The sequence below is a fragment of the Gopherus evgoodei genome, chromosome 11 (genome assembly GCF_007399415.2).
Source record: "Gopherus evgoodei ecotype Sinaloan lineage chromosome 11, rGopEvg1_v1.p, whole genome shotgun sequence".
NCBI classification, from domain to species: Eukaryota; Metazoa; Chordata; order Testudines; family Testudinidae; genus Gopherus; species Gopherus evgoodei.
In genome coordinates, this window is record NC_044332.1 from 56,949,317 (window position 1) to 56,961,100 (window position 11,784).

Here is an 11,784-nt window from a genome sequence, read left to right on the forward strand (position 1 = left end):
TTGTGCAGGAGTTTCTTTTTAATGCCATCATTACCATATCCTAGCCCACGTCCAGACTACCCCGCCGTATCGGCGGGTTAAAATCGATTGCTCGGGGATCGATATAGAGATATCGATCCCCGAGCGTGCTTACATCGATTCCGGAACTCCATCAACCCGAACGGAGTTCCGGAATCGACACGGAGAGCCACGGACATCGATCCCACGCCGTCTGGACGGGTGAGTAATTCGATCTTAGATATTCGACTTCAGCTATGTTATTCACGTAGCTGAAGTTGCGTATCTAAGATCGATTTTCCTCCCCTAGTCTGGACGAGGCCTTAGACTAACAAACTCTCAGCTTTCAAGAATCATTTGATTTCAATACTTTGTGCTTTGATCTCAGGACTGATTCAAACCAGCTTTTACCTCACAGCTTTCATTTGATGACTTCAATTCTGCAAAAATGGAATAAGCCTCACTAACCACCTTCCAGAAAGGTAATATAATGGCCATTTTATATATGGGTAAACTGAGTCACAGAGAAACATTAAATGACTCGCCTGCCCCAACAAATCAGAGGTATAGCCCAAAACTGAACTCAAGACTCCTGACTCCTAGTCCCTTGCTCTTATCATATATATCCATCCCCTTCCTTCATAAATGAAACTACAGCCTTTTTAGACGTGATTAAGATAAGACTTACTCACATTTTCCCCCCACAAGCATATTACTGTAACCAAGTATTGAACAGGTGATCCATCCTTTCTGATAAAAAAAAGAGGCTTGTGTGTCTCTTGCTGGGCAGGCTGGTCATTCCAGAATGGCTTTCCTCCAGAATTCAATGAGCCAATGATCTAACATTCAAGCTACAAACTGCCAATCACGTCTCCAGAATAAAGTCTTCTGTTCTATTCCACTTTAATAGTAAAGTTTATGCAAATTTCATACAGAATCAAAAATCAAATCAATAAAAAACTTGTCTGTACATTAAAAACCATTAGCTATGATTGTACCCATTTCACCATACTGCCATTCAAAATCCAAAAGAAAAGACCACTGTCCATTCCTCATTCTCTGCTTAGAGTTTAATCATGTACAAATATTTGAGATTATTGGATTTACTTATACATGTATGTTAATATATAGCATCATAATCTGTCTCCCTATAAATAATGTGCTTTATATTGTATATTGACATAATTATTTTGATAGGACTAGAACATTTCTGTTAAAATAGAGTGTTTTGGGGTCAGCAGAAAAGTTTGAAATTCACTTATCATTGTAATGCATGCTATTAAGGACAACTCAAGAAAGTCTTTTTTAAATGAAAATTAGCAGTGGAACATAAAGTAATAAATACTGCTACTACTGATTAACTTATTCTGTTTCTGATGTATCATACTGCAAGAAATCAGAGTCTTTCCTTTTGCATTAGCTGGTTTTCTTCTAACCTAGGAGAGACTGCTACCCATGTCATAAATACACCCAGATAGTAAAGTTTTGTGTGTCTGATTTGTGTCTGATGATAATGTAATATTATGATAGATATCTGTTAACACATACAGTACAGTAACACATATTCTCTAACATCTTTGACAGTGGATTCTCTTTCTTTGTCAGTGTCAATCCACACTGGAATCTTGGGGAATGAACTAATGTGACAGGAGAGGACTACACCAATTAGGGATGAAGGAATACTATCTACTCCCACTGTTTGATGTGATTTATTCGACGGTCCTTCTGCATTTATAGTACAACAGATTGTAGCTGCTTATGAAGTGACAAATAGTGTTCAATGACATTGACTGACTTGTCTGATCAATTTAGCTTGTCTGAAAAGTAGCCATGAATCGCTTTCCTCGTTGAATGATAGTACATCCAGTCCCTATTCAACTTTACAAACACAAACCCTCAAATGTCATTGGAAAAACTGATAAAAATGACACCATTTAAACAAACAACACTACAGTCCTGCATGAAAAGTGAAAAACACTAACATTTCCTGTAGCTTTGTTTGAAACACTTCTCAGTTAAAGAACGTTTTGTCTTGGAAATTACCACCTTCAGGTTTTTTTGAACATTTGATATATTTTATGATAGAAATAATGCAAGGGAGGAAAAGTTTAACTTGATGGGAATCAACATAGGAGCTTGCCCAGTTCTCAGGCAGTGTTGCCAACTCTCATTATTTTATTGCAACTGTTGATGTATTTGATACTTCCTTAAAACTCCAGTTCCTGGAATCGTGGGATTATGTGAGAATCTCAACCTTCATTTTAAAAAAAAGTGTAAAAAAAGAGAAGGCCATTTCTAGCCATCGTGGTTACAGAGGAAAACTTGAAAACCCAAACAGAATGCATCTTAAAGACTCAGAAACCAAAAGGCAAATAAACCAAAATACAACATTTTTAAAAATCCCATGATTCTGAAGCCTGACTCATGATGTTCGAATACTTAGAGCTGGCAATACTGGAATTTCTGGACTATTTGGAGCTTGTTATGGTATATTTATTAATGTCCTATGGCTCAACTCTCCTATCCTTTCTTACATTGAAATCACTAGGACTTCTGGAGGAGTAAAGCACTACTCATAATATAAGCAAGGATGGCAGAATCAGGCCCATAGGGCTAAGGTGTGCAACTCTCTCTCTCACTGCTGAGTATTGACACAAATGGTCCCAGTGAAATTAATGGGGCAAAGGGATGAGGAAGTGTTCACCTCTGTGAGCATGGATTGCACAATCCAGCCTTGAAAAAGCCATTTATTAAAAGTTATTTTTAAACATTAACAAACTCCAATTTTATTAAACAGATTAACAGTTTTACACAGTTGTCATTTCATGCTGTATCTTATAAGTAATATTTAGGACATCTCTTCTATAAAACAGAAACATTGGGCCCTTGTAAATAGTAATTACAAATTATAAATATATATGTTTGTGTATACATCTGCATACATATAGACACATGTATGCATACCTATATTTGTATGTGGTGAGTACATGTGTGTAGTATATATTGCAATATTAAACTGTGTTATCCATGCACAAGTATATAATTCAATTTATTAGAGCTAGGCAGTACTTTACAGACTTAATAAAGAGCCCCAGCATTATAAGCCAAGAACCGTTTTTCTCTTTCCCTGTATTATTCAAATTTATTAAACAATATTTCACATTTGTTTGACACAATGTCAAACTCAGGACTCCTAAAGAACTGCTGCAGCTTTGGAACTGTTATGCTTTCTTGGGCTTTAATCATTTTTGGCAAGGCTCCATTTCCTGTCAGAAAGTGAAACAGCTTAGGAATGTCATTTTCACGAAAGAAAACAGAGAGAATCCGAGAGGAAGTTCTCCTCCACTCCAGAGCCCCTAAGATACTCAAACACACTTGCAGGAGGGCTGGAATACATCAAACATAAGCAGAGGGAAAAGGACACACTTTTCCCACATTAAAATACATGGATAAAGTTGAACTTTTGCTAAAAATAGTTCCCATGACTAATCCTATTAAGGTTTTTTTTAAAAAAAATAGGCAGCATCTCCCTTGAAGTCAAATTATTTTTTAACTTCAGAATGACATTAGAAAAAGACTCTAAAGTGCCTTTGCTGAAGTCAAAGTCCCTGGAAGATTTTTTTTTAAGTGAGATATGAAGGACAAAGATGGAAGGATGGGTCAACATTTGAAAGAGCAACTTACCTATTGAAGCTGTGGGGAGTATCAGGCTCACTCAGATCGTAGCATATGATTCTCTTTTAAAAAGAGAGGTTTCCCTAGAAATGGAGGACGTCAAAGAGAGCAAATTAAGCCTAACCTTTAGCTATGCCAGTCCAGTGCCTTTACCATGCTGAACATCTAGTACTAGAGGGAGAAACATAAAGCCCTATAATACTTTTGCACACTAGCCACCAGATTTCTTTCCCTTCCTCATACATGTAAACTCAATCAACAGTATTTGTTGTGATGAAGAAATCATCAGTCCGATTACAGATTCTGGGCAGGTGCCATATCTCAGTGAAAAAAGCTCTCCACTGACAAAGTCAACAATGTGCACTCTGTTGTAGTCCACATGGATAGCGAATGTTACTTAGGTGTTAAAGGGAAAGATGGAACTATGAAAGGGAAACTATATAAGGAGTTAATTAGTGCTAAAGAACTGACATATGCTTTAGAGCAGTGATTAGCAACAGCAGGGTTCAGCTGTAACGAAACTAGACTCTATGCCACTGGAAAGTGTAGATCCAACAAGCCTGGAAAAAAAAGGGTTAGAGTAAAAAATTTTAAATGACAATAAATCAGTGAGCTCACTTAGGAATCAATCTACCATTCCAACAAGTTGCTCTCTTCTGTGGACTGGCAAGAACTGCAGACTATTTGAGGAGGAAGGGGTCTCAAAAGTTGTTCAATTTCATAAACCTTTTATAACTCACTATTTAAATCTCTATCTTCCTTCCAGCCTTAACACTCGACAAAGGGTGAGTCAATTTAAACAGAACATACACACAAACAAACACACACAGAGCAAAGGGAAGGCATATACTATCCAATAATAGGAGAAATCCTTTCACATATGCGCATACACATAGCTGCTAGGCAGGTAAAAATGGGTGGTCTGAAATTAGTACACACACACTGAAAGACTGTCAAAGCACTCAGCATTTGCCCAACTCTCCTCCCACTGCAGTTGAACCATGGACATCAATGGGAGCTGAGTTGGGCCAACTCTGAACGCTTCTGAAAGTACTATTTTTCCCCATAAAATTTTTATCTCTGCACTTATTTTTCAATGTGACTAAAGCTTTCGAACCCATGATGATCCACTGAGTTTGAAATAAAACTGAGTTCTCCATCTCTTATATCCTTTGTAAAAACCTTTTTTTTTGCTTCTAATGGTCACCCTTGAGCACTAAGCCCAAACACACTTTCAAAATATTAAGACAACCATTGGACTCCTCTTTATCACTATATTTCAACATTAATTTATATCTAGAGAGAGCTGCAGCTGTATTCTTGTATCTGTGCTGGCAAGTAAGTGGACTTTAGTTCAGATTCAGGGAAAACAATTGGTTTTAAAAAACAATTATATTTGTATTTGTTTTTATAATGATATTTTAGGTTAAACCGTTCATTGAGGAACCTTATAATCATTTATTTCCAGTATAGAATACAAGTTTTCATGGCTTTATTCCGTAGGGAAAAAACCTCTCTTCTTATAGATTCATATATTCTAAGGCCAGAAGGGATCACGGTGATCATCTAGTCTGACCTTCAATCTAATACAGGCAATAGAACTTCCCCAAAGAAATTCCTAGAGCATATCTTTCAGAAAAAACATCCAAACATGCTTGCTAAGTCCAACTCTGTGTGTAAATGAAATCATCCACAATTACAACCACTTAAAACCAACACAAATTTATTTAAGAATATCAACTGGGATGAATTTTCAGTAGGACAGCATTCACCATTTGGAGCTGCATGGTGGCTCTTGGCTTTGATAATCTGTTCCCTCATAAATATAATTAACTCTTTCTTGCTTGATATTCTTTTCACACTTGGCTCTGTCTTAGATCATCACGAAATCATTGACTTATGTCTGATCCAAAAGAATTAACTGAAATTAAGATCCAACCATTCATCTGAGTCTGTCCCTCTCATATATCCTGAATGTTGTGGCATCAATTTGAACTATGCATAGCTGAAACAGAACTAATGATCTTTCCTCCAAATATCTCAATACTGCTTCTGATTCTCTGTCACCACCTCACAGCCATCTTCTCTATCAGTCAGGCCTATGATATGGGGGTCATCTTTGGCTCCTCCATCTCCCCTGCATTCTCACACCTCGGCGAGGTCTAAATTTTACCTCCTCCTCCTTCAAAACATTTGTGGTATCTGACTGATTCTCTCCTGTCCACAGGCCACAAACACCCAGGTAATCACTGTCTCCTCTCTTGATGGCAATTGTACATCTTACTCAGTGCCCTCCCCCCGCCCAGAAAAATTTACTCCATCCACTTCCAAACCATATAAAACAGATAGGTGCTAAAATCATCTTCCTTGTTTATTATGTTGCAAACATCATCACCCACTTATTTGAATACCTCCATGCCCCTCCGTTTCTCCACTACATCAGGTTTAAGCCTTTTGTGGTTGACGTCAATGTACTGTAACTCAGCCTTCACCCACTCATCCAAACCTCTCTAGTTACATGGTACCGAGTTCCCCCATCCCTTCTCCCTACCAGTGATGCAAGCTTTGAAACCGCGTTTGTCCACTTTCTCACAACCACCTCCATGCTTCCTACCATGCTGTTCCCTTATTTATACAATTCTCTTCCAGAACTGGTCCACAAAGCTATTACTGTTTTATTGTTTAAATCCTTCCTGAAGTAATTTCTTCTGTAAAGCCTACAACAAACGAGTTGGCTAAATCATCTCTTTTATTTCATTCACTAATTTTATGAGTGAACTCCCTATTTATGTGGAGGAAAGGGGTTGACAGTTGGGATGGAAGGCATAAGACATTGGAATCTGAAGCTGGGATTACTATGAGGAAAAATAAGGGAGTTAATTGGAGGAGGGGAAGTTAGTGAGCTTAATATGTTTAACTTAAAAAACAACAAATGTTTACTATTAAGATGTAGGACGATGATCATCATGATCTCTCTCCTTGCATGTTGTATCCCTTTATTTCCAGGGTTAGTACAACTAGATTACTATAGTCAATTTCTAACCAAGTCAACATTCAGTGGCATTAAAATATGCCTAAAACTTTTCAGATTTCTGTTGGCTATGATTGCATGGCTCATTGATGATGCTCTTTGGCCTAGATTCTCTCTCTTCAGTGTCAGTTACTTTGCTCTCTCTCTTTCTTGGTGCTTATATACAGCTTCTTCTACCAGGGAAACTTTCATACATAATCCCCTGTTCAGTTCAGCAATAGTAATGGCAATACCTTTTTCTCCCACTCCCCAAGTCAGCCCTTCTTGTATTCCCATGGTTCTGTGTACCAGCTAAACAGTATTTCCCACATTACCATTAGTCTCTCTCTGTGCCCCACTGTGTCATAACTCCTTCAGGCCTTTGCATGAAGCCATCAATTTATTATCCTTTTTATTGGCTCGCTGAGACCACCAAAGATGATCACAACTTTTTGCACAATTTCTTCCCATCCCATTTATATCCAGGTCTTTGCAAGCCTGACACAAATCTAATGGGCAAAGGCCTGAGCCTGGATTGTTTAACAATGCCTTTAGGGGTTTATTCACCAAAGTTCGATGCGCCGATGAACAGCTTGCTGCTGCTCTAATGGTAAGGCATATAAAATGCATCATACATTAAATTTAATGTTGCCTCATTAGTCTTAATTAGATTCCTACATTACACTAGGATTATGGTTTCTTCGTGTTTATGTTTGCTCCTAAAATAAAATATCCGCTAGACAACATTTTGGTGTACTTCCTAACCTTTGAATAAATACACCCATGGATTGATGCATATCAATATTCTCGAACTTGAAGAAATCAAAACTAGACGATACTGCACTTGCATTTAGAAATAGACGCATTAGAGAGAGAGTTGCAAAGGAGTAAACTTAAAGGAAGAAAATATCTATAGTTCATAAACATTGGTGGTTGGTCATTTTTTTTTTGTCCTTACTGAGTTTTTGATCATATGTGATAATATGTTTGAATAGGAGTTTTCTCTCTTACATGATAGCTACTCCTCATACTTTATCTAATGGAGAAGCCACAACTTTAGGTTTCAGAATCTTGAACATTTTCCCAAGATGGGAAAACCATTTCCTGCCCAGATTTAACGGTGAGTACAACTTATACACATTCATCTAACTGACTTATTACACCATCTACAACAACATGGCAGCTGTAGGTCTGAAAGAAAAGTCAAATAGCCCAGTACCAAGATAGTATTCTGCTGAGAATTGCTAACATCCAATCTTTACATCTCACACCATCTCTGATGTTCCACTTTAAATAATTTCATTTGAATTTACATTTGGTCAGTCTTGCCTTTGTTAATTACAGCTTGGTAACTTCTGCAAAAAATAATAGGAGTATTCACTCAGATTCAAAATTCAGTTTCATTAGTGGATTACTTCAATTCATGTCCCTGCTTTGTAGGAATGCTTGTGCAATCATGTTTTAGTCACACAAATGCATGTAGAAAGTGAATTGTAAGCTCACGTGCTTCAGTACTGTCACCAGATATACCAAATTTGCATATTTTATTTTCTATTAGATCAAACAATGCTTGACATAGGCTTCCCAAAATCCCTTATCAGGGCCCTCACTCAAGCTGACCCCCCAAAAAAGTGAAAAAGGTGAAAATGTTTTCAAAAAACATTTTTTAAATCAAAAAAAAGTCAAAGTGCAAAATTTTTGAAACAGCTTTAGCCCTGACTTAGAGGCATGTAAATAAATGTGATAGACATTTGATAATATCCTTCACAAATGAATCCATACAGACTATAGGAAATTACTTTGTGTAAAATTATATTTTAACTATGTCCCTATCCATACTACAGTAGCTTATATTTTTTTTCCAGGACTGATGCCTTGGAAAAGGAAAAAGTTTACATTTTCTCAAATCCCCTAATCCTACTTTTCTGCAGCCTCACCATAAACTGCTATTTTTTCCTTAAGAGATTAAAAGGCCCAAAGGTTTCAACTTCTTCCTGATTATAAGAGTTACATTCACCCAATAAGCAAAAAGAAAAACATATCACATGACTTGAGGCAAATTACAACTACATAAAAGCTTGTGTTTCTAACAGTGAACTGTTTGGGATAGATCCATAGAATAAAATTCAATGACTCAAAGAAGAGTTTTGAGTAATTAAGCATGATTGACACTTTCAAGGAAACGGTGATTGACTTGCAGGAGCAGAAAGAGGGGCTAAATTCATTGAGTAAATTATTAGCTTAGCTATACTATTAAAAATATTCAAATATTCAAATATTAATACTCTCCATTGCCACATTCTTTTCAAATATAAGGTAAAAATCAGAGTATTTGAAAAGAATGTGGCAATGGAGAGTATTAATTGGCAGGAAGTCTGACAGTGGTTAAAACTAAAAATAATGCCGCCTAAGGCCAAATCAGTGCTATCTATGTAAGTGCTACATGACAACAGTGAAATTGTCTTCTTTGCTTATTTTGCAAAAAAGCTACAGAGTTAACTTTCCAAGCAAGAAAAGTTTATTTTTTATCCTATGCATCAATCATTTCTATTCCTAACACTACTTCTAGAATCTGGACATACCTATTGAAATTAAAAACAAACCTTTCAGGAAGCATCTTGTTATACTGGAGTCCTCCCACTGCTTCTCTATTCCTTCTGACACTTGTATTACTCTGCAGCAAAGATGGCTCCAAGCCTGCCTCATGTTCATGCTATTGTTACTGGGGCAGATTGATCAGATGTAGTTGCACAAGGGAACAAGGAGGTATAAGCACTCACCCAGCCACTCTGCTGCATGGTCTGCCTGGAGCACATATCCAGATGCTGTGGGGAGTTCCAGCTGCACTTCCTGAGTGAGGGGGCTGGGGAGTAGACAGAGCCTTGGTTCCAGCCCCTAGTAAGCTGCAGACAGGAGCAGACAAGAACTAGGACATAAGGTACATCCTGAAAAGGGCTGCAGTAACTTACTTTTTGCCCCCATCAGAAAAAAAAAAGAAAAACCAGGGGAAGAACTGTGACTTTCTGAATAACAACTCCGTAGGTTTCCACCTGGGCAGCACAACTATGAATTGCCCTTTACACGAGGGTGAAAGCTAAGGCTAAATCTAGCCCACTACAAACATGTTGTGTCTCCTGATTTGAGCAATGCTTTTTTGTGTCACCAGTTGCCAATGTGGGGGATTTATGTTCTTCCCTTTATTCTCAGCTGAAAGCATATCTTCACCTTCCCTCCCTTCCCCCATTCAAAGCAAGGTTTGTTAATACTTCGTAGATCAGCAGTGTTTCATGCAGCACTGTGAACTGCTCTGGGATGAGTCTCTCAACAAAATTTGGTTTGAGTGACAAAATTGATTGTATTGATTCACAGCCTTTTGTAATTCTATATGTCCAATATGGTGGTCCATTATGAACTATCAATCAGCTTCTCCAAAAATAATGAGGCAGCTAAGCAGTCTTTTGAAACTTTGATCCTACTATAAATGACAATAAATTTAGGAAGAAGGTCTAAAAAGTAAAGATTTGTTACTTTAAAATGTATCCATCAAAAGATATTCATAACAAGGATTAATGTTACTTAATACAGATTATTTAAACAAACAAAAAATCATAAGCATGATTTGAAAAACAGGGTTTAAGTTGAAAGGAGCCTATGTAAACTACCATGCCTAAACACAATGAATGTATATCTATGCCATATGAGGAAAAGTCCATTAACTACAATTTGGTCTTACTATACTATATTGTTATATTGGCATTAAATGTACGTGGTATTAAGTTGGGCACATATAAGAGACATATCTGTAATGGGCTTCAACAAGGAAAGATGTTTGACTGTTACTAGAAAACCTTTTAGTATATGTCTATATTTTGTTTAATTAATCATGTATGCTCATTAACCATTCATAGTAATTTATTATGCACCATTTCAAGTCATCTTACGTTACAATGGTGTCAGTTTCACTTTGATCATCTAAGGATCTCATGAGATGACATTTACAACTAAAAGGCATAGCTTCTCTGTATGTGCTGCATAAATGTGTAGTAGAGATTTAGAAGTATTAAAAAACCCACAGAGCCACATGGGTTGCAGAAATTAATGATAGCTCTCAGATAACAACCCACAAGTGACATAGGAATAGTCAGGTGAAGTGATTTGAGCACGGTTTTAACAATGGATTAGTGACAGCCATACAACACAGTGCTGTTACTCATTTTCTCATGTAACATTCAATCATAAATGTTTTGCCATGGCATATCATTTTAGATCTAGACAACAGCCTAAGTAACATATTCCAATAAAATTATGCGCTGTGTATCCAAAACTATTCCAGAAACTCTTTTTTCAAATTTGCTACTGTGTGTGCTATTACACGTATATGGAAAGCACTAAATTTGTGTATTGAAAGAGAGGAGAAGTACCATTGTCATAATACAGTATCTCCCCTCCTCTAGGATAATCATCAATGAAACTTGCCATGCAAGAAATGTTGAACACATACCTATTAGGTACAGTCTGTTTTATGGAACCACAGTTTACCACTTCTTCGCTGTTCATTTCTGTCTTCTATTGCACCTTTTATAAACCTACTGATTAATATCAAACAGTGAACAACTCTGACAAGCAGGATTACTAATCCAACATAACTGTTTATAGTGCGAATGAAAAAAGTGCTCTATTTCCAGCCAGTGTACTTAATAATAAAATCCTGTTGTACTTAAATGTTGAAAGGATTACATAACTGTCAGAGTTCCTTTAAATGTTAAGAGTAGTAATCATATTAAAGACATACTATACAGAAGCAAAAGTAAAATGTCAGTTTAGTTATTACCATATTTGTATGGGGTTTTAAAATATAGGGACCAGATTCTCAGCTGCATCAAATCTGCATTCACTGGAGCTGAGTTGAGCAGGAGAGAAAAGTAGATCTAACATTACCTTTCGGTTTCTCCAAACATGGGTCATATGAGGGGTCAAAAAGGCCCTCTGTGTAATTTAGAGTAGCCACAGGCTGCTCTAAATTACACTGACTGCAACAATACCACAAGAACCATTCTGCTAGCAGGAATCAGGAAGAATGCAGTGCATTCTGTGGCCTTTCC